The sequence below is a fragment of the Macaca thibetana genome, chromosome 10, assembly GCF_024542745.1.
Source record: "Macaca thibetana thibetana isolate TM-01 chromosome 10, ASM2454274v1, whole genome shotgun sequence".
NCBI classification, from domain to species: domain Eukaryota; kingdom Metazoa; phylum Chordata; class Mammalia; order Primates; family Cercopithecidae; genus Macaca; species Macaca thibetana.
In genome coordinates, this window is record NC_065587.1 from 8,041,719 (window position 1) to 8,066,771 (window position 25,053).

Here is a 25,053-nt window from a genome sequence, read left to right on the forward strand (position 1 = left end):
CCTCCAGCCACGAGCTCTTCAGCAAGGCTGACTTCATCCCGTGCCTCTTGGCCCCACGCCCTTCACCCACCTCATCACCCGAACCAGCCAGCATGGCAATGCCATTGAGGAGGAGGCCCCAGAGCTGGGCCCGCCGGGGCGTGTGTTTGTATACAACTTATAGTACGACTACAATTTCATTCACCTCCATGAGGATCTGTGCTATGGGCCCTTCAATGGGCCTGATCTAGACCTGACAGGGACAGGGGACTGGACACCCCCACTGCGCAGCCGTCCTGCTGCGCCCTCCACTGGCAGCCCCGTGCCTGCCACAGGGCCTCCTGCAGCCGAGGAGGAGGGGGTACTGGGACCCTGGTCCGCTAGCCCTTGGCCCAGCCAGGCCAACCACTCTCCACCCCCACCTTCAGAGCAGACCCCTGGGAACCCTCTGGTCAATTTCCTGCCAGAGGAAGACGCCCCTATAGAGGCTCCAGACCTTGGGCTCTCCAGCCCGCCCTGGCCCAGGGTTTCTGTTGATGGCACGCAGACGCCTGCTGCGCCTGGAGCCAAAATGACTTCCTAGTCAGCTAGGACAGCCAGAGCCAGCTGCCCCCTCCGTTGTGGGACAGGACCAATGAGGTTTCCAAGGATGATGAGGAACCCGTGGGCCACGGAGCACCCCACCTGCCCCAGAGGCCCAGCCCCACGCTGCCCTCTGTCCTGTCGACAGCACCCACTCCTCTCCTGGTCCTGACATGGTGGAGCTGTGGACAGAAGGGACTGTAGCCTGGAAGCCAGCTCTGGAGGGCGGCCTGGGGCCTGTGGACAGTGAGCTGAGGCTCCTCCCCCTCCTCCCATGGGCACTCTGCCAGAAATTAAGGGCAGGGACAGCCTCCTGGAGCCAGAGACTCCCACCTTCCCAACCCCAGGACCAGGCTCATGGGGCCTGCAGACTGTGGCAGTGCCAGGGACCTTCCTCCCCACAACCCTGATTGGCCTCAGGCACACACCCTGGGTGACTGCCTAGAGCCCGGGACCCAAGGACCAGCCTGAGCCCCTCAGCCCTGAGGTGCCGCTGAGCTCTGGGCTTCTATCTACGCCAGCTTGGGACAACCCCAACAGCAGAGTCCCTGAGGCCCAGCCCCTGGCCCCAGCCCGGCCGAGGCGGAGCCCCGGTGGACCTGCTGGCTGCCAGGAACGCCAGCTGGCGAGCGGGAAGCTGGAACAAGGCAAGGGGTGTGGGCTGCTGGGTGGGCGGGGAGTTTGCACGGGACCTTGGTGACTGTTTCCTCATCTGAAAATGAGCAGAGTGGGACACAGGCGCTGTCTATCCTGCCTCCCTCGGGGCGGGAGTTCCTAGGATTAGGGGAAACCGACAGCCGTGGTGGGTGGAGGCTCCATGAGGTGGGAGGAGCATTGCTCCAGCTCAGCCTGGCCAACATGGCAAAACTCTCTCTCTATAAAAACTACAAAAAGTAGCTGGGCGTGGTGGTGGGCGCCTGTAGTCCCACTTAGGAGGCTGAGGCAGGAGAATCACTTGAACCCAGGAGGCGGAGGTTACAGTGAGCCGAGATCACGCCACTGCACTCCAGTGTGGGCGATAAAACAAGACTCTGTCTCAAAAATAAAAATAAAAAATAAAATAAAATATAGCTACTAAGCATCTACCTGTGCCAAGCACTATTCTAGGCACAGGACACAGTGGAAAAATGAGAAAGACAAACAGAAAAAAGAAATAGGATCATTCATTCTTCACTCCCCAACATTATAGAACTAGTTCAGGCCTATTAATGAAATAACTTGGGGCTACGAAAATGTAGTGTGCATAGACTAACGCGGGCACGTGACGAGCATTTACTGAAACACACACTTTGGCGTTCCGCCACCAAGCTCTGCCGGCAGCACTTGGCAACGAACACGGCTGCTGCACAGGCTCAAAAGAAGCAAGAGAGTCAGTGCTGGGTTAGGGCACGTTCAGCCGGCCATCGTCGCAACAGCGGGAGAGACACTACCTCTGAGCAGCTTTCTGGAGAAACCTCAACCTGCTTCCTGAAAAGGCAAGCCAGGCTGAGCACCTTCAGTAGAGAGTCATTTGTGGGATAACTTACCATCTATGCGCTATAGGAAAAGCAGTCTCTTGAGAGATGAGAACCTAGGACAGGGAAATTCTGCTAAGGACAGGGACTTTGAGTTCTGAGGACTTCCCAGTGCTGGGGATGACTTGCAGCTGTGGGTGAATCATGATGGCTGTTGATATTGATTGCGTGTGCACGGAGCCTCCTGGCCACCACACCACACAGATTAGCTCTAGAATTGCCGAAACCTGCCAGGTAGGTATCTTTTCTCTCTTCTGTCTTTATAGACGGAGAAACAGACACAGTGAAGTCACAGGAACAACAAGCAGGGGAGCTGGGATTCTTTTTATTTTCTTTGAGACAGAGTCTCCCTCTTGTCGCCCAGGCTGGAATGCAATGGGGCGATCTCAGCTCACTGCAACCTCCGCCTCTTGGGATCAAGCGATTCTCCTGCCTCAGCCTCCTGAGTAGCTGGGATTACAGGAGCCCACCGCCATGCTGGGCTAATTTTTGTATTTTTAGTAGAGATGGGGTTTCATCATCTTGGCCAGAATGGTCTCGATCTGACCTCGTGATTTACCCACCTCGGCCTCCCAAAGTGCTGGGATTACAGGCGTGAGCCACCGCGCCTGGCCTGGCCTCAGATTTTTATTTTAAGTGCACGAAATAAAATATGGAGAGTGATAGATATAAATCATATAGAAATAGAGTTTATGAAAATATTTGTGATATTACATGATATGTTTTACTGGCACGTTAAATGACAAGATCCAGAGTTGGGTCTAATTACTATAATTTTGAGGTAATGATGAGCAAAAATGGTATCCCAAGATGTCTGCAACAGCTGCAGTTAACATGAAAATATCTGATTTCTATTGGTAACAAGATAACAGGTGCTGCTAACACTAATGAGGTTTGTTCCCAGCAACATTCACCATGGAAAGAAATGCTGAATTTTAATTAAAGTGTAGGGGAAAAAAGCAAGATGTAATCTCCCTCCTCCTTGTCTTTCCTGTTTTGTTTTGTTTTGTTTTTTGAGGCATGGTCTTGCTCTGTTGCCCAGGCTGGAGTGCAATGGTGCGATCTTGGCTCACTGCAACCTCCGCCTCCCGGATTCAAGCAATTCTCCTGCCTCAGCCTCCTGAGTAGCTGGGATTACAGGTGCCTACCACCATACCCAGCTAATGTTTCTATTTTTAGTAGAGATGGGGTTTCACCATGTTGGCCAGGCTTGTCTCAAACTCCTGACCTTGTGATCCACCTGCCTCAACCTCCTAAAGTGCTAAGATTACAGGTGTGAGCCACTGTGCCCAGCTTTCTTTTATTTATTTATTTTTTTATAGAAATGGGGTCTTGCCTCCCTCCTGGTACCGATATACCTACTAGCATGTGACTGAAGGCAGTGTCCCTGGCCCCAGCAGAAGTACCGTGGCCAGCCAGTGGGCTCACGTACCTTGGCCTGTTGCTCCAAGGAGCTGCCTATGCTATTCAGCCAAGGGGAGCACAGTGCCTGCTGGCCCGGCTGAGCTCTGCCCACTGGGCCCGCCCACTTCCCCAGCCACTGACTCTCACTCTTCCGCTTTTCCCAGCAGGAAGGGCCCAGCCTCACCTGTAGCCCCGCCCCCCCCCCACCAGCTGAGGCTCCCCGCTTAGACTTACAAGTCTATGGCCACTGGCGTCCGGCTGCCTGCCCTCCCTGCCTCCCCTCCCTGCCTCCCCCAGGGTCCTTTCAGAGGGTCTTGGGCTTTCTGACCCCTTTTAGCTTCACCCTCCTGGTTCAAAGCAGTGTTCTTTCTCTAGCAGGCCTGTTGGCTGTTGCATGGGGCTCTCCAAGGCGAGGGCTGGCCCTGAGCCAGTGGGTTGGAAGACAGGGTGACCAGAGAAGAGGGAAGCCCAAGGGAACTGAGATCGGTCTGAACTGTGGGTGCGCTGCCTGGGTGCCGTGGGAAAGGCCAGCATGTGTGGGGTGGGGGAGGGCCGCTACAGCCCCCAGGCGCTACCTGTGAAGGTCCAGCTCCTCCCTCCATCACCTCCCCTTTCTCTTCCATCCTCTCCTTTCCAGGAACCTTGCCACACCCGCACCTGCACCCTCCCCTCCCCGGCCCTCCCACCACTGCTGCGGCGTGGCTGGTCGTGTGCTGCACTTGCCTTACCAGCTCTCCTCTTTTTTCTCTCCCATTTTCTCTCTGCTTTTCCTCCAACTGCCAGCTAATCGATCGGGTCAGGCAAGTCCCTCCCCTCCTGAGAGCCCCCGGCCCTTCGACCTCTAAACAGATCCCTCCTCTTCTCGGGGACCTCCCTTTCCAAGCCTGCCTGGATGGTTGTTCTGTGACTTAACAGTGGCTGCCCCAGCCCCAAAGCCAGCCCCCTTCATCTGTGACTTCGTCTGCGGTCATGGTGAGCTGACACATCCAGGCGTGACCACTGGGGAAAACTTGTGCCTCCGTGGTATGCCCTACCCTGCTCTATAAATACCTATCAACACTCATATACAGACATACCTACACACGGCTGACCGCCTCGCCTCTAGCGCTGGGAATCAGTCACCGCGCTGTCCTTGTGGAGTCTTGTGGTCCAACTACAAGAGAACGCTGTCCCCTGACATCCCCCTCCAAAATGTGCCGCCTCCAGTGAGCCTCCCTGCCATGCCCGGCCTGTGGACAGCCAGCTCCTGCCACCCCTCCTGTCCCCCGCCAAGCATTGGGGTTCTGTGCAGGCAGCCGTGTGGCCTGACAGTCTCTACCAGTCCTGCCGTCCCTCGGCTGGGAATCAGACTCATTTCTGGATGACAGGGAATGTCTCCTCTGTTGGTTGTGTTCTCCGTGGAGCTCAGGGGAGGGGAAGGGCCAAGCCATTACTAGGGTACTGTTGGGAGCAGTGAAAAGGGACACCTTTCGCCTTAAAATTGTTTCCAAGGGACACTTGTCCTGGAAAGTCCCTGGAGCTTAGCTGGCTCTCATCCTGTGAAGCCGACTCTGGCCACGACGGGGCAGGGCCACGAACTCAGCCTGGAGGGAGCCTGCGGGGCAGCCCGCACTCCGGAGGCACAGACTGGTCTCAGTGAGGGAGGCAGGGGGACGGAATGGAAGACGCCTGGGCTGGATGGAAGTCAGTGCCCTTGGTTACTAATACAGGTGTCCCAGGTACTGGTCTCGCTGCAGACTCTGAGCCTCCAGGCTCTTCCTGCAGGAAGACCCTGGGCGTAAGGGCAGGTGGTGGCTGCCTCCAGATTCTGGGCCCATAAATAAGGTAGCGAGGGCTCTGTGGGACTCTCTCACCTCCCCAGGCCCCTGGCCCCAGGCTCTAGGCCTCAGTGACTGCTTCCCTTGCCTAGAGGCCCATGCCTCCTTCCCCAGCCTCAGATCTCACAGCCTTCTTCCCACCATTTGAACTGTAGGCCCCAGACTGGTGGAAATGCAGAGGGAGCCAACCACCATCTGTTAAGTGTGCAACATATCTAATGCTTTCCACGTTTTATCCCATTTAATCCTCAGCACCGCTGCGAGGAAGATGCTAACTTCCTTTTTAAGCTAATGAAACCAAGACTTAGAGATGCAAAGTAGTTGAATGGTGACCAGTGGAGCTGAGGCCGGGATCCAGTTCGAATCTAAGGAGCCTCTTATACCACTGTCTCTTTCCCTATGACCGGACAGCTCCATGCCTCTATTCAGTATGATGATGTCCAGACCCCGGGCTACCTGCCTCTAAAAGTCAGAGGACAGGAAGCAAGAAACAGTCACAGGCCTGCCCTGGAGGGTTCTGGGGTCACTGTCCCCCACGCTGGAGCTGCCTCTGGCCTCACACCTCCCCTCCCCAGGGGCTGGTACCCACCTCCCAGCCCTTCTTGGATGGGGCAGGGTTACCATCTCCTTCAGCCCAGCTTCTCCTGCAGCTCCTTCTTGCCATGCAGCTGTGACTGCAGCAGACCGGCTGTCTCTATGTTCTCCTTGTTCTGGACAGAGAGAAGCGATCAGTGGTCACCCGCTGCAGCTGGAGACCCCAGAACTTGGTGTCTGCCCTTCTGCCTCCCACGGCACCAGGAAGGGTGGAGGCAGGTTAGAGAAAAACCATCCCTCCTCCCCCACAGCCATCGGAGCAGGGCTCTGGCTCACAGGTGCCTTCAGAAGTACCATTTCATGTGAGGACTACACGCCCCATTTCACAGGTGGGGAAACAAAGACCCAGAGGGCCAGGGAGAGGGGGAGGCTCCCCAGGTGGGGCTGAGCACCAGCTCCTTAAAGCCGTTCTGCCGCTCGACCAGCTGCTCCTCGAGCTCGTGGTTCTGGGAGAGCACGCAGCTGACGGTGGTAAGCTCAGTCTGCGTGGCCTCCAGGGTTTGCACGCGTGCCTTCGCCGGCTCTCCCCAGAGCTCGGCCTTATGTCCAGTTTCTGCAGCCTCTCCTCCTCCTGCTGCGTCTTCTCCTCCTGTGCCCGCAGCCTCTCATCCTGAGGTGCATGCAGAGAGGAGGAGGTAGAGGAGGACTTCGGGGACAGGTGCAGCAATCATTAGGGTTGGGGGTTGTGTGGGCTGTCTCAGCTGGCAGAGGGGCACCCAGTCCCCGCTGTGGGAGGAGGTTGGAGGGCTGGGCTGCAGGGACACTGGGCCATGGCCCCGAAGCTCTCACCTGCAGACCCTTCAGGTTAGCAGATGATGCAGGGTCCTCCCGTTTGACAAATATTGTTGACTATGAGAGAGGAGCGTGCGCCTGAGATGTTCTGTGCCCCGGCGTCTAAGCCCTCTGACTTCCTTTCTTCCCCATCAACTAGCAACATTTTCTTTTCTGCCTAACTTGGACCCTTCATCCCATAACCCCTTTGTGCCAGCGTCTCTCATGGTTCTTATCTCCCTACCATCCCTCCCTCCCGAGCAACTCTCAGCTGGTGCTTCTGCAGCAGCATAAAATAATACAACCAGCCACCAGCCACGCGGTCCAACTCCTCCCTGTGAACAGCTTCCAGGGAGAAGGCTCAGGGAAGAGGCGACCTCCTCAACACTGCCCAGCAAATCGGCTGGTCCCAGGATCTCCCCTCTCGTGAATCCCTGCCTCGGTTTCTGTCACACTTTCCTTCCCCCCGCACCCTCCTCAATTTCCGAGGTACTTCACATACAAGACCATTGATCTGTTGGGAGAGTTGTCACAGGCTCTCGGTCGATGAGAAAGTCCTAGAGGTGGAGACACAGGGGTGAAGGGTGCAGGTGGCTCGATGGGAAAGAAGGTCATGGGCAGTGGCTTCCCTGACTCCCTCGGCCTAGAGACGGCTGCCCTGATAGGAGACACTTGGTTTCATCCATGAGATTGAGGCCGGTGTCAACATCGTGATTCTGTGTGGGAAGAAACATATTCAATTTCTGGTAACAATCACCCAGGACGGGGTGAGCCAAGCTCCCGAGCTCATTCCAACAATCTTCCATCTCCCCAGACCTCAAGAAAAGCCCAGTCTGAGCCTTCCACCAGCCCGGTCCCAGGAGGAGCACTTTGCATTACGGAACAAGCTACCTGTGAAAGGAGAGGAGAATCCATAGTAAGTACAGGAGGGCAGTGGGCAGAGGGGGAGGAGGCACCAAACTGAGGTGCCGCCATGCTAGTGAGACTGGCACCAGGGAAGGGACACTGCCAGGTAACACGGTGTCATCAGATGGCTGCGGAGAAGCAGCATAGTCTTTGGGCATCTGTCATTTGACAGAGCAGGGGGTTAGGGGGCCATGCAGGAGAGAAGGTGCCTCAGTGCCACGGATGCAAGTGATTCTCCTGCCTCAGCCTCCCGAGTAGCTGAGATGACAGGCGCTCACAACCATGTCTGGCTAATTTTTGTATTTTTAGTAGAGACGGGGTTTTGCCATATTGTCCAGGCTGGTCTTGAACTGACCTTAGGTGATCTGCTCGCCTTGGCCTCCCAAAGTGCTGGGAATACAGGAGTGAGCCACTGCACCTGGCCTGAGTATGGGTCTTAAGAGAAGGAATCAGATATGGCAGGCAGGATATTGTAGGCAAGGCAAATACGGCACTAGAAAAGCCAAAGCAAGTCAGTCATGGCATGAGTCCAAACCCAGGTTTAATAGGACTGGATCGCTGTTATTAAGCTAAGGGTGGAAGAGGCAACAGAGGAAAAGCTGCAAACACAAGCCAAAGCAGTTCCCAATTGACATCTGAAACTCAACAAATGTGAGCAAAACAAAGCATTTCGGTTTTGTTTGGGTTTGCTGCCACTAGTACACGGTATAAAGGCAGATATTCACATTCATACAATTTTCTGCATTCTTCAGTATCTGTCAGTGTGTTTAAGTACTTTTTTTTGTTTTTGTTTTTTGAGACACAGTCTCACTCCATCACCAGACTGGAGTGCAATGGCATGATCTTGGCTCACTGCAACTTCTGTCTCCTGGGTTCAAGAAATTCTTGTGCCTCAGCCTCCCAAGTAACTGGAACTACAGGTGTGAGCCACCACAACTGGCTGATTTTTGTATTTTTAGTAGAGACAGGGTTTTGCCATGTTGTTCAGGCTGGTCTTGAACTCCTGACCTCAGGTGATCCACCGCCTCAGCCTCTGACCTCGCCTGGCCGCGTTTAAGTGCTTTTAATACACAGCTTTTTAAAAAGTCAAGACACACTATGAGAAACTTTTTCCGAAGAAAATGATCCAAAAAGCAGAGTGTGAGTCAATGCACACAGACAGGTAGGATAGAAGTGATTTTCTATTCCCTCCTCCCGTGCCAGGGAAAAAGAAAAAAAAAAAAGAAAATAATAGTAATGTGTTTTCACAACAATCTATATGGAGGAGAACAATTTAAATTCCTGGCAATGATGAATTTGAAATAATCTTTTCATGGACTCTCATTTTTTATTTTCTGATTTTTTTTTCTTTTTTTTTTTGAGACAGAGTCTCACTTTGTCCCCCCAAGCTGGAGTGCACAGGAGTCACGTGGCACTTCTCTAGCTGTGAGGACTCTAGGAGAGCAAATATCTGCTCTTTTTGGCTTCCTTAGTCGGGGGCAGAATCTGTTTTTTTGCCAAAAGTCATGCAATGGGCCGGGCGCGGTGGCTCACGCCTGTAATCCCAGCACTTTGGGAGGCCGAGGCAGGTGGATCACCTGAGGTCGGGAGTTCGAGACCAACTTGACCAATATGGTGAAACCCTGTCTCTACTAAAAATACAAAAATTAGCCAGGCGTGGTGGTGGGTACCTATAATTCCAGCTACTCAGGAGGCTGAGGCAGGAGAATTGCTTGAACCCAGGAGGCGGAGGTTGCAGTGAGCCGAGATTGCACCACTGCAAATCCGGCTTGGGCAACAAGAGTGAAACTCCGTCTCAAAAAAATAATAATAGTAAAGTCATGGAATGGAGCCTTCCCAAATGTATTCATCAGTTCTTGAACTGCTATAAAGAAATACCTGAGACTGAGTAATTTATAAGGAAAAGAGCTTTAACTGGCTCATGGTTCTGCAGGCTATACAGAAAGTATAGTGGCTTCTGCTTCTGGGGAGGCCTCAAGGAGCTTCAAAGCAGAAGGCAGAAGGCAAGTGGGAGTACGAGTCTTCCATGGCAGGCACAGGACAGAGAGAGACAGGAGGTGCTATCCACTTTTAAACAGCCAGATCTCGTGAGAACTCACTATCCAGTACCAAGAGGGATGGTACTAATCCATTCATGAGAACTCTGCCCCGTGTCCAATGGCCTTCCCCTGAGCCCGACCTCGACCTCCAACACTGGGGATTACAACGGATCATGAGACTTGGGTGGGGACACAGACCCAATCCACATCACCCAGACAAAATGTTTATTTTTATCATTAACTATTAGGCCGGCATGTATGTGCAGAACCTGATAGAGGTCATGACTAGTCTGAAAGAATGTTTAAGAAATGGCCAGTGTATCAGTCAGAATACGATACATGATGCTGCAGTAACAAATGGCTCCAATGTCTCAGCAGCTTACAAAAATAAAGGTTTACCTCTCATTCGTGTCCACTGCAGAGGGCCAATATTTTCACGTTGGGACCCAAGCTGATGGAGCAGCCTCTAGAACATGACTGATCTCATAGCAGGGAAAGAGAAAAGCAAACCAAAAACCCCACAGCAAGTCACATTCTGGCTCTTGAAGCTTCTGCTTAGAAGTGACAAACATAACTTCTGCCCATATAGTATTGGCTAAAACAAAGTATGTCTCCAAACCTGATTTCTGTGGGGCAGGGAAGTCTGATATTACCCCAGGGATGGGTAATTAATATTTTTGAAAAAGAATAGGAATATTTTGAATAGAATGCTTCACTAGGCGGGGTGTGGTGGCTCATGTCTATAATCCCAGCACTTTGGGAGGCTGAGGTGGGCAGATCACCTGAGGTCAGGAGTTCAAGACTAGCCTGACCAACATGAAGAAACCCTGTCTCTACTAAAAATACAAAATTAACCAGGCTTAGTAGCGCGTGCCTGTAATCCCAGCTACTTGGGAGGCTGAGGCAGGAGAATCACTTGAACCCAGGAGGTGGAGGTTGCAGTGAGCCAAGATTGCGCCACTGCACTCCAGCCTGGGCAACAGAGCAAGACTTTGTTTCAAAATAAATAAATAAATAAATATAATAATAAAGAGAAAAGTTAAATAGCACAGATATTATGTGCAATAATTAATCAGATGTATTAAAATATATATTCTTCAGAAAAAGACCCTTAACACAGTATCACAGATAGATATTGCTAAGGAACTGAATAATGTAAGTGGCTAGGGGAGACAGAAACTCTCAGAGATGTGTGCCCAGGGGCAACATGGTTCCACAGCAGATATGGCTGTTGGGATCCAGATTACAGCATTTTTGGGAGGCTCTAAGCCCTAATGCCCAGCCCCTTCCTCCGGTGATCCATCAGAAGTAAAAAGAGGAAGGCAGCAATGTAGCAGAAGACAATATATAGGATAAAGTACTCCAAAGCCAGTAAGCACCATCTAGTGGCAAGGGGATAATTTTTCCCATTTTGTATGTGTCGTCAGATTCAGACTGTGTAGGACAATTTGCATTGCTATCAGGGTGTGAGAGTTGCCAATGTTTTTGTTTTTTGTGTGTTTTTTTCTTTTGTTTTGTTTTGATTTTTGAGATGCAGTTTCACTCTGTCGCCCAGGCTGGAGTGTGGGGGCGCAATCTCGGCTCACTGCAACCTCTGCCTCCCAGGTTCAAGCAATTCTCCTGCCTCAGCCTCCCAAGTAGCTGGGATTACAGGCGCCTGCCACCACACCTGACTAATTTTTACATTTTTAGTAGAGATGGGGTTTCACCATGTTGGCCAGGCTGGTTTCAAACTCCTGACCTCAGGTGATCCTCCCACCTCAGCCTCCCAGAGTGCTGGGATTATAGGTGTGAGCGACCGTGCCTGGCAGAGTTTACAGTGTTCTACCTTGTCACTAAGCTTACTAAGGTCAGACTCACTAAGTTTTCTCATTTTAATGAATACAGCATAGTATTTCTTATAAACTGATAGTAAGATTTAGAGGCTTGTTGCTGGGCCCAGTGGCTCACACCTGTAATCCCAGCACTTTGGGAGGCTGAGGTGGGTGGTGGATCACCTGAGGTCGGGAGTTCGAGACCAGCCTGATCAACATGGAGAAACCCTGTCTCTACTAAAAATACAAAATTAGCTGGGTATGGTGGCACATGCCTGTAATCCCAGCTACTTGGGAGGCTGAAGCAGGAGAATTGCTTGAACCCAGGAAACAGAGGTTGCGGTGAGCTGAAATCGCGCCACTGCACTCCAGCCTGGGCAACAAGAGCAAAATTCTGTCTCAAAAAAAAAAAAAAAAAAAAGATTTAGAGGCGTGTTTCTGATTCCATTTTTAAAATGTATTTATTTAGGCCGGACACGGTGGCTCACGCCTGTAATCCCAGCACTTTGGGAGGCCAAGGCGGGCGGATCACCTGAGAATGAGAGTTCGAGACCAGCCTGGCCAACATGGTAAAACCTCGTCTTACTAAAAACACAAAAATTAGTCAAGCGTGGTGGCAGGTGCCTGTAATCCTAGATACTCGGGAGGCTGAGGCAGGAGAATTGCTTGAACCCGGGAGGTGGAGATTGTGGCAAGCTGAGATCACGCTATTGCATTCTAGCGGGCAACAAAAGCAAAAACTCCGTCTCAAAAAAAAAAATTATTTATTTAGGTAAGGATATTTTATATATGTATACTCTATTTTTTTTTTTTTTGAAACATGTCTCGCTCTGTCACCCAGGCTGGAGTCCAATGGCATGATCTTGGCTCACTGCAAACTCTGCCTCCCAGATTCAAGTGATTCTCCTGCTGCAGCTTCCGAGTCTACAGGCGCGCACCACCAGCCCCAGCTAATTTTTTATATTTTTAGTATAGATGGGGTTTCACCATGCTGGCCAGGCTGGTCTCGAACTCCTGACCTCAGGTGATCCACCTGCCCCGGCCTCCCAAAGTGCTGGGATTACAGTCATGAGCCACTGCTTCCAGCCACTTTATATATGTATACTCTATCCTCTATATATTTCCTATGGTACCATATCAAGAGGCACATAATGTCTTGTTATCAATTAATCAAATGTGGTTCCAATGTGGTTGGCCTGATTCATCAATAGATACAGTAATAAGATCTATCTTTCACCCAGTGGTTTTAGAAACCACTGATGATTGGCCAGGCATGGTGGCTTATGTCTGTAATCCCAGCACGTTAGGAGGCCGAGGTGGGCAGATCACGAGGTCAAGAGATCAAGACCATCCTGGATAACATGGTGAAACGCTGTCTACTAAAAATATAAAAATAAGCTAGGTGTTGTGGCATGTGCCTGTAGTCCCAGCTACTTGGGAGGCTGAGGCAGGAGAACTGCTTAGAACCCAGGAGGTGGAGGTTGCAGTGAGCCAAGGTGGCACCACTGCACTCCAGCCTGGCGACAGATTGAGACTCCATCTCAAAACAAAACAAAACACTGGTGATTATTACTTAAACTCATCATTTCATAAAAGTTTTGAAAAAAATAGTAATTTTCTAATTTTATTATTCCTTCTGCATTTATTTATTTATTTATTTTGAGATGGAGTGTCACTCCTGTTGCCCAGACTGGAGTGCAATGGCACGATCTCAGCTCACTGCAAACTCCACCTCCTGGGTTCAAGCAATTCTCCTGCCTCAGCCTCCCGAGTAGCTGGGATTACAAGCACGAGCCACCACAATTGGCTTATTTTTGTATTTTTAGTAGAGACGGGATTTGACTATGCTGGCCAGGCTGGTCTTGAACTTCTGACATCAGGTGATCCACCCACCTTGGCCTCCCAAAGTGCTGGGATTACAGGTGTGAGCCTCCGCGCCTGGCTAGGAATTGCTCTTAAAGAAATAGATTTTCTATTTTGGCTTTAGAAGAAATATGTCATTTTTATGGATAATTTAACCGTTGACTAAAATATAGAATGACCACAACTAGAGTTGAAAAGAATTTCAGAGACAGAGGATTCTGACCCTATCATATAACAAATTCAGGCTCTGGGGCTCAAAGAAGCCAAGTAATTAACTTGAAGTCACATAGTTTATGAGAAACAAGCTTGCCTTTAACTATAATTGGCATTGTGGTCAACGTATAAAACTTACGGAGAACATTATCCAGAAAACTAGGAGGTATAACATTCATCTTTATAACAATTCCACTACATTTAAATGATACAGGAAGTTGAATGCATTGCATCAAAGTCAAGGTACTGGGCCAGGCATGGTGGCTCACGCCAGTAATCTCAACACTTTGGGAGGCCAAGGCAGGTGGATCACTTGAGATCAGGAGTTCAAGACCATCCTGGCCAACATGGCGAAACCCAGTTTCTACTAAAAACACAAAAATTAGCCGGGCATGGTGGCGTGTACCTGTAGTCCCAGCTACTTGGGAGGCTGAGGCAGGAGAACTGTTTGAACTCAGGAGGCAGAGGTTGCAGTGAGCCAATATTGCACCACTGTACTCCAGCCTGGGGGACAGAGTGAGACTCTGTCTCAAAAAATAATAATAAAATAAAAATAAAAATAAATGATACAGAAAGTAGAATGCATTGCAGCAAAGTCAAAGTATTGGGCCGGGCGCAGTGGCTCACGCCTGTAATCCCAACCTTTGCCTGAGTTCTTGTCCTGTGTCCAGGAAGAATGAGGCACACAGACAAGTGGAGAGTGAGCAAGACAAAGAAAAGCTTTATTGAATCTTAGGACAGCTGGGAGGAGACCCACAGTGGGCAGTTCCTCTCTGTAGGCAGGTCATCTCCTCCAGCGTTCAGCTCTCTGTAGAGAGGAGGCCCCGGAGGCCCTGGAGTGGGTGGCTCCACTCTGCAGGCAGGTCCCTGTTGACTTCCCAGCTCTCAGCAGAGAGGGTAGCTCCTCTGCAGCTGGTCATCTAGTCTCCGGTTGCTTCTCCATCCTCTGCCTTGCTCTGGTTGAGCCTGGGGTGTTTGTGGACCTCAGAGAGGAGGAAATGCATGCCGATTGGTGCATGGGCACCCAGAAAAGGTACCACAAGTCCCCACTCTGGTCTGTGGATCTGGCAGCCCGGCCTTCAGCCTTCAGGCTCTCCCTGGTCTGAAAGTGGGGTCTTATCGGGTACCCGCCGGCTTCTGCCCAGGAATCTGCCTCCCACTGCCATTCATGGCCCCTGCTCAGCCCAACTTTGCTCCGAGATCAGAGTGGGTGTTGACAGCCAACAGCAGGGAGAAGCCAGGCAGTGGGGGCAGGGGGGGCCTTCCCAGGCCCCCAAGAGTGGAGGGATGCCTGAAGCTGCAGCCACAGTTTGGGTGGCTGCAGTGGCACCCGGGAGAGCAGGGCTCCTACCTGCTTGCCCTGGAAGACCACAGGAAGACTCAGATCTGCAGTTACAACTTGGGTGGCTGCAAAAGTTGCAGGCTTGCAACTCGGAAGGGGCAGGGCTCCTGCCAGCTCCATGCAGTGTGTAGTCCTGGTGGCACCTCCCTGCTGCAGCGGGGGCAGGCTGTCTGGAGCGGCTGCTGCCACGAACTGGAGGAATGAGTAATATATCAAGAAGGCAGTTTTTGAACAGAAGTATATTTTTTCATTATAATATAAACATTTGAGAATTGTTATTTCTAAAATTTCTAGTCTGAAACTATAATATAAATTAGAAAATATTTAGATAAATTCATCGATAGTTGAACAGTGATTGACCTTTTTTTTTTTTAAGACAGAGTTTCCCTCTTGTTGCCCAGGCTGGAGTGCAATGGCGCAACCTCGGTTCATTGCAACCTCCACCTCCTGGGTTCAAGCAATTCTCCTGCCTCAGCCTCCTAAGTAGCTGGGATTACAGGCATGTGTCACGATGCCCGGCTAATTTTGTATTTTCAGTAGAGATGGGGTTTTTCCGTGTTGGTCAGGCTGGTCTCGAACTCCTGACCTCAGGTGATCCACCGCCTTGGCCTCCCAAAGTGCTGGGATTACAGGCATGAGCCACCACGCCCGACCCAATGATTGACTTTTAAAGTTGAGGTTAAATCAATATAATTATTTCACTGAGTAACGCTTTTCCCCGAACTGGATTCACTGTAAATTTTAGACAGCCTAATAATCTGATCCCAAATTATTATATTCTGTTGTCCTTACATTCACTCATTCAACAAATATTTGAGTACCTACCAGAAAATTTTAAAAGTCTAGTCTTTTTTTTTTTTTTTTTTTTTTTTGAGATGGAGTCTCACTCTGTCGCCCAGGCTGGAGTGCAGTGGCGTGATCTCGGCTCACTGCAAGCTCCGCCTCCCGGGTTCACGCCATTCTCCTGCCTCAGCCTCCCAAGTAGCTGGGACTACAGGCACCCGCCACCTCGCCCAGCTAATTTTCTGTATTTTTAGTACAGGCAGGGTTTCATTGCATTAGCCAGGATGGTCTGGATCTCCTGACCTTGTGATCCGCCCACCTCGGCCTCCCAAAGTGTTGGGATTATAGGCGTGAGCCACCGCGCCCGGCCTCTAGTCTTTTCTTTAATAAACAGTCTTCTATTAGCAATTTCATATTCTACATAGCAAGTTCAGAATTTTATGATGCCTGAAATTAGAAACAAATACAGAGAGTATTAAACCTTGGATATTGTGGAGACAAATATGTTTGATGAATGACCTTGGAGGCCCGGAAATGAGAATGGCTAGAACTGGGGATTCCAGCAGGGGCAGCAGCGGCAACAGTCACGCCCGAGGGCTGCAGAGGGAGGCAGCGGCAGAAGTGGGTGCCCGCTGGGCCTGGGCTGCCCTCCCCAGGGTCCCTCCACCTCCAGTCTCCCTGCCTCGTGGTGTTGTTTCTGGGCAGACTTGTCTTCACCACACCACATCAGCAGGAGTGTGTAGTGGACACAGACGGTGCCTGCTGGTGTCTGCCCGGTTCCCCGCCGCTGCCAGGCAATGCCGGCAGGAGTAGATAAGTGTGTGACAGAGGCTGGGGTCAGCCCTGCGGGGGGTGGGGTAGACAGGGGACGGGCACAGCTGCCCCGGGGTTCCCTCCCAGGGGAGGGGCTGCTCTCCAGACCTTGTCCTTCCACAGGACCCGAGGCCTCTGCCTGGGTGGGGCTACCGGAGGCTCTGTTATGTCACCTGTGGTGTCCTGTCCTCCAGATCCTTGTAGAGCTGGGCTTAGGGTGCAGGCTGCAGGGACGGAGGCTACAGGGACGGAGAGCAGGACCACATGAGGGCTTGGTGGTCCAGGAGGCCTTCTGAGGGCAGGGCCCTGGGGTTGCATTTTGGGGAGAGGCTGCCACAATACAGCAGGAGGAGCAGGGATGGGGGTGGCAGTGTGTGCAAAGGCCCGGCTCTGGGGGTAGGGCTGTTGTTTAGCCAGCTGGAGTGCCTGGGAGATGAGATGAGAGGGGCGGGAGGGCCTCTGCTGATGGTCTGGGGGTAGAGGATCGGCTGAGCCAAGCCAGGAGACTGGAGTTTTCCTATAATTGTAGGGCCCTGTGCCCACTCCCACCTCTGCTCCTCTCTCAGCCCCACTGAGGCCTCTCCGGTGGATCTCACAGGCTGCCCCCACTCGCCCCATTCTCCTGTCCCATGTCTAGCCTCAGGTAGCCTGTGCCTGGGGAGGGGAGGGGAGGGAAGGGAAGGGAGATGAGGGGAGACTAGGAGAAGGGATGGGAGGGGAGGGGACGGGAGGGAAGATGTGCAGGTCAGTCTCCCGGAGGGGAGGCTCTATGACAAGATCCCACAGACTGGGGCTTCAGCAACAGACTTTTCTTTTCTCTCAGTTCTGGAGGCTGAAGTCCAAGATGAAGGCGCCATCACGGTTGGTTTCCGGTGAGGCTTCTCTTCCGGGCTTGTAGGTGGCCCCCCTCCCGCATGGCCTTTCCTCCGTGTATGCAGAGGGGGAGAGAGAGTTCTCCCGTATCTCTTCCTCTTCCTGTGGAAGGGCCTCCCCGTGGCCTTCTAACACCCTATCGCCAATACAGTCACCCAGGGCATTCCCTCTTCAACATAGGAGTATTGGAGATGGGGTTGGTGATGTCACAGTCCCATCTGTAGCAGTGTCCGTAGGAAATTCCCACACTGGGGCCAGGCACGGTGGCTCACACCTGTAATCCCAGCACTTTGGGAGGCTGGGGCAGGCGGATCGCTTGAGCCCAGGGGTTCAAGACCAGCCTGGGCAACATAGCGAGACCTTGTCTCTACAAAAAATGCAAACATTAGCTGGGCATGGTGGCACGTGCCGGTGGTCCCAGCTACATGGGAGGCTGAGGCGGGAGAATCCTTTGAGCTCAGAAAGGCAGAGGTTGCAAAGAGCTGCGATTGTGCCATCGCACTCCAGCCTAGGCAACAGAGTGAGACCCTGTCTCAGAAAAAAACCATCAACAAACTTCCCACACTGAGAGAGCCTGCTCCAGGCTGGGGCCTGGACTCAGCCGGTTGCTGTGTGGTCATTCGCTCTTCCAGAAACGCTCCCAGCAGATTATGTTCCCATTTCACACGGAGGGTGAGTGCAAGGCAGCCCTAGGTGACTCCCTCTAACTCCGAACGTGTGAACATGGGTTTCCCCAGCACTGTCCAACCCCAGGCTCACTGGGACACCTTCCCGGGCTTTCCATCTGATGCTTTTAGGGCCCAGCAGCCACAGGTGTCTCAGGGAGGACGCTGGGCCCAGTGCTGGACCCTGCTGGGCAGGTTCCCTCAGCCACAGGGCAGGTGGCCGGTCCCATCTGGTGGGCCCGTTCCCCCTGCCTGAGTGCGCGGATGTGTGTGTGTGTGAGTTTAGTGTGTGTTCTTGGCCCATTCATCCTTCAGCTTTTGTGTTTTATTATGTAATCATTTTGCATGAGTGCTTCGTATATGAAGGATGTTAGTTAATATTTGTTTAACAAAACACATTTTGCATCTATTGATTAAAAAAGAAAATGGTGATAACGGCAATCCAAGGACCCGGTGGAAACTGGTGAAGGCTGGACTGAGGGCTCAGGCAGTGGTGCGTGGAAAAGGTGCTTATTGTACTTTTGTTCTTGAGATGAAGCCAGTGAGGGCTAGGGGATGTTTCGGAACCTCTGTGCCAAGAGGAATCGGGTCAGCAAAGAGAGAGGAATGGGAGACGGGGTGAGTCTTACACGCACAGCCTTTCCCAGGAACAAATTCTCTCTTAAATTGCAGCATTAGGAAATTACCTCAGAGCTGGGCACGGTGACTCACGCCTGTAATCCCAGCACTTTGGGAGGCCGAGGCAGGGGGGTTGCTTGAGCTCAGGAGTTTGAGACCAGCCTGGGCCACATGGCAAAACCCCGTCTCTACTAAAAATACAAAAATTACCCGGGCATGGTGGTGGGCGCCTGTAATCCCAGCTACTCGGGAGACTGAGGCAGGAGAATTGCTTGAACCTGGGAGGCAGAGGTTGCAGTGAGCTGAGAGCATACCACACACTATACTCTAGCCTGGGCGACAGAGCGAAACTCCATCTCAAAAAAGTAAAGATAAAAATTGCAACCCTCCCTAGCTGAGCGTGGTAACTCCTGCCTGTAATCCCAGCACTTTGGGGAGCCAAGGCGGGAGGATCCCTTAAGCCCAGAAGTCTAAGACCAACCTGGACAACATAGTAAGACTCCATCTCTACGAAAAACAGGGGAAAAAAATTAGCTGGGCATGGGAGTGTGCACCTATAGTCCCAACTACTTGGGAGGCTGAAGCCAGATGATTGCTTGAGCCTGGGAGGCTGAGACTGCACGGAGCTGTGATTGTAATTCTGCACTCCAGCCCGGGCAAGAGGGAGAGACTCTGTCTCAAAAACAAATAATTGCGACCCTCCCCCATGCAGCTGCTGCTTGGCTCGGGAAGGAGCTGACTCTCCCCACTGACCCCGGAACGTCCTGCTCTCTGTGATGACGTGGGCTCGGAGACCGTTGTTTGCACTGCGTCCCGGGATGGATTTACACAGGACCACGTGCCTTCTGCTCCCTTCCACTCCCGCCCGCGTTCCCTGTTTGTGGTTCTTATCATTCTGCTTGCCTGAGTCATTGGTCTCACCAAAAACAAGAGCACAGTGGAGGTCACACCAGCTGCAGCCCAGCGTGGACAGACGGACGACAGCAGCGAGACATCAGGGGCTCCTCTGCTTCCCTCTGCCCGGCACCTGTGCTGGTCCCACCAGGGCGGCTGTGGTCCTGCAGGGGCGCTGGGCAGAGAGGGTGCCGCCCAGCCAGGCTGTGAACCCACCTGTGCCCTGTGCCCTGTGCCCACTCCTGGGTTGAGGGGAACCCGCTCGCTCCCACACCAGACATGACCTCTCCCACAAGCTCTCACTTCCTCTCTGCTGCCCTGTGGCTGTCCTCCTTGTCACGCAGTTGGCTGCCCTTGTCTGCACCACAACGCCCTGCCTGGAAAGGCCCCTGTTTGTCCAGGCACCCAGGGCTAGAGCCAAGCGCAAGGCATCACTGCCTGGACGCCTGAGTCCAGTGGACGCTCCCATGGGACCCGTGTCCCTCAAACGGAACCCTGCAGCTCAGCACTCCAGCTGCATCCCCTGTCGCCTCCTCACCTCACCCCAGGCCCACCCGGCCCCTGCGGCCCCCACCAAGCTGCTCAGGCCACTCTCACGGCCCTCACTTTCCACCCGCAGCCAGTGAGCCTGCAGACCCTCCCGGTCCCCGACTCCTGAGCATCCCAAGCCCACGGTCTCCACGTGACTTGAGCCACTCCCCCGGCCCTGGCTAGGAGCCCTGAGGGTCCCTTCTTCCTGCCACAGGGGCTCCTACCTCTCCGCAGGGCAGACCCTCCCAGGTGAACCTGAACCCTCGGAATGACCCAAGGGGCCCTGTCCACCCTGCTGCCCCCCACGCTCTTCCCCTCGAGGCCTGGGGCAGCCAGGCTCTATGACCTTTCCAAGGGTTTGCTGGAAGGAGCCTGGGGTTGGGAGCCACTTCTGGAGGCGAACAGGCTCGTGGGCCATGACAGTTCCCTCGCTTCCTCCCTCACACGGAGGACAGCAGCATCCACCAGGTCACCTGTGCGAGAGTTGGAGCCACTGGAAACGCAGGGCTCAGGGTGCCCGGCACACAGTGGGCCAGCCGCCACGGGCCGCAGGCTGGTGGGCATGGTCGGCCCCTCAGAGCAAGCGGCCGAGGCACTGCCTGTGCTTGTGAGGTGCTCAAGTCACACCCCAGTAAACAATGGGGGAGGGCGCTGCCTCCACCGCACCCTCATCTATTCAGGTTCTCACACACACCCATCACCGTCAGCCAGCGCCCCAGCCCTCCCAGTTCCCTGAACGACGTCACCTCTCAGGCCTCCGTCCTGCCACTGGCCAGGTCACTTGGACTGTGGAGGGGAGAGTCCGACAGGCCCGAGCCCGGCCCTGGGCCCCTCTCCAGCTGCAGCCCCGCACGCCTGAGGGTGGCTGGAGGGGCCTGGTGCCTGCCGGGTGGGTTTGCTTTCCGGAAGTTCTGCACGTGAGTTGCCTTCTGAGTCCATGCTGGTGGTCAGTGGGATCTGGTTTCTGTGGCTGTGGGACTGAAGTCCCTGGTCCCTGGCTGGCTGGCAGCCAGGGCCCAGCCTTAGCAAGTAGAGGCCCGTCTCTGTCCTTGCCTGTGGGCCCGTGTCTCGGAGCCGGCAGCAGCCTGTCAGTCCTCACACTTGGAAACTCTGGCTTCCCATTCAGCCTGGTCTCTCTTCTGCTTCCAACCGGAGAAAGCCCTTCTCTGCTCTTACGGCTCATGGGACTGGACAAGACCCACTATCCCAGCCACGTCTACGATAATCTCCCTCCCTGTTTTAAGGTTCGTAATTTTAATTACATCTGCAAATTTCCTTTTGTCTTGTAACATAACAACTTCCCAGCTACCAGGGATCAGGGCTGGGACATCTTTGGGGGCCACTTCGCCTTCCACCAGACCCTGGTCTGCCCCCTCTGCTGCCCTCTGTACAGCCTTGTAACATCCTTTTCCAATAATCCAAGCAACTCAAAACACCCCAAGTTAGTGACATCAGCAGTCCTCCCAGGAAAAGCATCCAGCTGGTCGCTCCTGACATGAGTCCCACACGCATGAACCCTGCACGTGGCACAAGGTGTCTAAGCCACTGTTTGCCGCCCCTTTCTCACATAGGAGCAGGTGGCTGGGCACGGTGGCTCATGCCTATGATCCCAGGACTTTGGGAGGCTGAGGCAGCCAGGTCACTTGAGGTCAGGAGTTTGAGCCCAGCCTGGCCAACATAGTGAAACCCTGTCTCCACTAAAAAGGTGAAAAAATTAGCTGGGCGTGGTGGCGTGCCCCTGTAGTCCCAGCTACTCAGGAGGCTGAGGCAGGAGAATCACGTGAACCTGGGAGGCTCGTGAACCTGGGAGGCTCATTAACCCGGGAGGCTGCAGTGAGCCGAGATCTCACCACTGCACTCCGGCCTGGGCGACAGCAAGACTGTGTCTCAAAAATAAATTTAAAAATTAATTAATTAAAAAGGCCATGGAGGGAAACATGTTCTCAAGACCTCTTGGACTATGCCATGCGCAAAAAAAAAAACCTGTGTGTGTGTGTGTGTGTGTGTATATATATATATATGTGTATGTATATATATATATATATATATACACACACACACACCACTTTTTTTTTTTTTTTTGAGACAGAGTCTCTCTCTGTCGCCCAGGCTGGAATGCAATGGCGTGATCTCGGCTCACTGCAACCTCTGCCTCCCGAGTTCAAGTGATTCTCCTGCCTCAGCCTCCCGAGTAGCTGGAATTATAGGTGCCCGCCACCACAACCGGTTAATTTGTGTATGTTTAGTAGAGACAGGGTTTCTCCATGTTGGCCAGGCTGGTCTCGAACTCCTGAACTCAGGTGATCCGCCCGCCTCGGCCTCCCAAAGTGCTGGAATTACAGGCGTGACCTACCGTGCCTGGTCCTCATTATATATATTTTTTAAAAAAAGAAGTATTGGAGGGTGGACATGAGCAAAATGTGGGGCAGCCACATAGAGGAAGATGGGGCCCAGGAAGCAGGAGCCAACTGAGAGGAGACAGTGGGTGCCAGATGACAGAGGCCAGGGCACCAGGTCACAGGGGATGGTCAGGAGGCTCCGGGAGGAAATTTCCGATGTGTCTGAACACGTGGAGAGGCGGCTTACACAGCGGAAGGAGAGTGCAGAGGTGAAGTCACAGTCCCAGGAAGAAGCTGGGGCCCAGGCGGCCTGGGAACCAGATGACCTCCAGGGAAAACAAAGAACCCAAGGCTGTTGCACGGCTCAGCGTGAGCTGCACCCGCATAGTAACGTAGATACTGAATGTGTCTCACCAAAATTATGTCGGGGGTGGGGACAGTTGTGGGGTTCTGTGTGTGAGAGGGAATTAACTCCTTCACCTCCAGGGTGGAGAATCAGGAGACCCTGTCCAACACTGAGAAGTTGAGAAGTGCCCATCTAAGCACATTATAGGGTAGAGATGGGGTCTTGCTGTGTTGCCCACAGTGGTCTCCAACTCCTGGGCTCAAGAGATCCTCCTGCCTCAGCCCCCTAAAGTGCTGGGATGATAGACATAAGCCCCCATGCCCGACCTAAGTACTTTATTACTTTTTTATTTATTTGTGTGCATTTATTTATTTTTCAGATGGAGTCTTGCTCTGTCACCCAGGCTGGAGTGCAGTGGCCCGATCTCAGCCCACTACAAACTCTGCGTCCTGGGTTCAAGCTATTCTCATGCCTCAGCCTCCCAAGTTGCTGGGATTACAGGTGTGTGCCACCATGCCCAGCTAATTTTTGTATTTTTGGTAGAGATGGGGTTTCACCATGTTGGCCAAGCTGGTCTCGAACTCCTGACCACCGCACCCAGCCTTTTTTATTTATTTTTTGAGATGGAGTTGCACTCTGTTGCCCAGGCTGGAGTACAGTGGCGAGGTGGCAGTGCCCAGGCTGGAGTAGTGAGATCTCGGCTCACTGCAACCTCTGCCTCCCTGGCTCAAGCGATACTCCCACCTCAGCCTCCCAAGTAGCTGGGATTACAAGCATTCCCACCTGGGTCTGGCTAATTTTTGTATTTTTAGTAGAGATGGGGTTTCACCATGTTGGCCAGGCTGGTCTCAAACTCCTGATCTCAAGTGATCCGCCCACCTCAGTCTGCCAAAGTGCTGGGATGACAGGTGTAAGCCACCACGTCCGGCCTTGTAAGCACATTATTTAAGGATAAAAAGGCAGACATGAAAAGACTGACCTGAAACATAAACACTGGGAAAATAAACACAAAGGCATGGGAGCCTTGTGGACGCACAACCGGGTGGGAAGGGGCAAGGACTGTTTTTATAACAGAAGCATAAACCACTTGTGTCCTCAAGTCACACGCATGGGTCTTTGGTTGACAGAGAGAATGGGGTGGGAGGAGACCGCACACAAGAGTCCCACCCAGGAGGGGCTGGGCCTTGTAGGGGACACAGGGAAGGATCCCTGGGCTCCACTTGGGGTGCGGGCAGGGTGAGGGAGCCCCTTCCTCCATGGGGAAGGAAGGAAATTCCACCGCAGGGACGCAGGAGCCAGAGCCAGAGAGCAGCAACCCCACTCCTGGTACAGTGGGAACTCAGGGGTGGGGAGGAGGGACGGCGGCGGGGCCAGTGTTGCCTCTCTGCTGGCTGGGACCCCCCACGCCCAGCTGTCGGTCCCATGGATATGCCATCTTCTGTGGCACATTGCTTCAAGACTCGGGATCATTGCTTGTCTTCCTGCGGATGACAGGAAAAAAGATGAAGGCATGAGAGAGATGGCACTTTATAAGGGGTCAGAGAAGGGCCTTTCTGATGAGCGACATTGGGGCAGAGACTCGGGACCTGAGGCACGTGAATAACAGGGTTCCCAGCTATTAAGGAGCCAGCTCGCAGTCACACAAGGATGACCTCCTTGCCCACCCAGGCTCTGCCTTGACCAATCCAGAAGCCATGGGGCCTCTGCGTGACTCCCTGCTCTTCTCCCAGGCTGGGGACTGGGGCACTGGCTCGGACCATGGGTCACTGTTTCTTGGAGTCTCCAACCAGAGCTGAGCTCTTCAGGGGACCTGGATGATGTACTGTTTGGGTGGTTGTGTTTGGGGTGTGATGTGGCCATCCTGAAAAGCCCCGGCCTGTCATCTCTGATCCGCTTCCCTGGGGTTCACCTCCCACTTCCGTGTCAGAACCTCTTTCTGCCCTTTCCCGCGGACTCGGGGGATCTGAGTGCTTCCCCCCATGTTTCATGAACTGAAACTGAAGCTGGAGAAGATAGTGCTTATCTGGGGTCAAAAGGAGCCCAGGTCCCCAGCTTTTGCGGGGAAACTTGTTCTGGGGGCTGGGTGAGCCTTGCCGGGTTATATGGGCGCTGGGGGCTGGGTGAGCCTGGCCAGGTTATATGGGCGCTGGGGGCTGGGTGAGCCTGGCTGGGTTATATGGGCGTTGGGGGCTGGGTGAGCCTGGCTGGGTTATATGGGCGCTGGGGGCTGGGTGAGCCTGGTCGGGTTATATGGGCGTCGGGGATGAAGTGCAGGAGAGGAGTTTGGAGTCCTCCCATGAGTGATCAGAGGCCCTTGGGGGCTTGGGTGGGAGCATCAGAGAGTGGGACATGC

General features: G+C 53.1%; 3 protein-coding genes across 14 annotated transcripts in view; 1 reads left to right on the forward strand and 2 right to left on the reverse strand.

Annotated features, from left to right (window-relative positions):
- The window catches only part of MPPED1 (metallophosphoesterase domain containing 1), an 822,621-nt gene that overhangs the window by 728,520 nt on the left and 69,048 nt on the right, over positions 1 to 25,053 (reverse strand). The window lies entirely within an intron of this gene.
- The window catches only part of TSPO (translocator protein), a 677,237-nt gene that overhangs the window by 378,193 nt on the left and 273,991 nt on the right, over positions 1 to 25,053 (reverse strand). The window contains exon 1 of one of the 3 annotated variants that reach the window (XM_050806132.1): positions 5,827 to 5,836. The exons of the other annotated variants lie outside the window; for them this stretch is intronic. The gene's annotated coding sequence lies outside the window, so the exon portion shown is untranslated. Of the gene's footprint in view, positions 1 to 5,826; positions 5,837 to 25,053 lie in introns of those variants that run through there. 3 annotated transcript variants of the gene reach the window in all.
- LOC126963616 (NADH-cytochrome b5 reductase 3) overlaps positions 1 to 25,053 on the forward strand; it is a 414,164-nt gene that overhangs the window by 235,262 nt on the left and 153,849 nt on the right. Inside the window, exon 1 of one of the 10 annotated variants that reach the window (XM_050805954.1) lies at positions 7,753 to 7,756. The exons of 4 other annotated variants lie outside the window; for them this stretch is intronic. The gene's annotated coding sequence lies outside the window, so the exon portion shown is untranslated. Of the gene's footprint in view, positions 1 to 7,752; positions 7,757 to 16,794; positions 16,800 to 17,090; positions 17,095 to 24,811; positions 24,816 to 24,848; positions 24,853 to 24,922; positions 24,927 to 25,053 lie in introns of those variants that run through there. 5 more of the 10 variants (XM_050805969.1, XM_050805966.1, XM_050805960.1 and 2 more) reach the window with 5 other exon arrangements.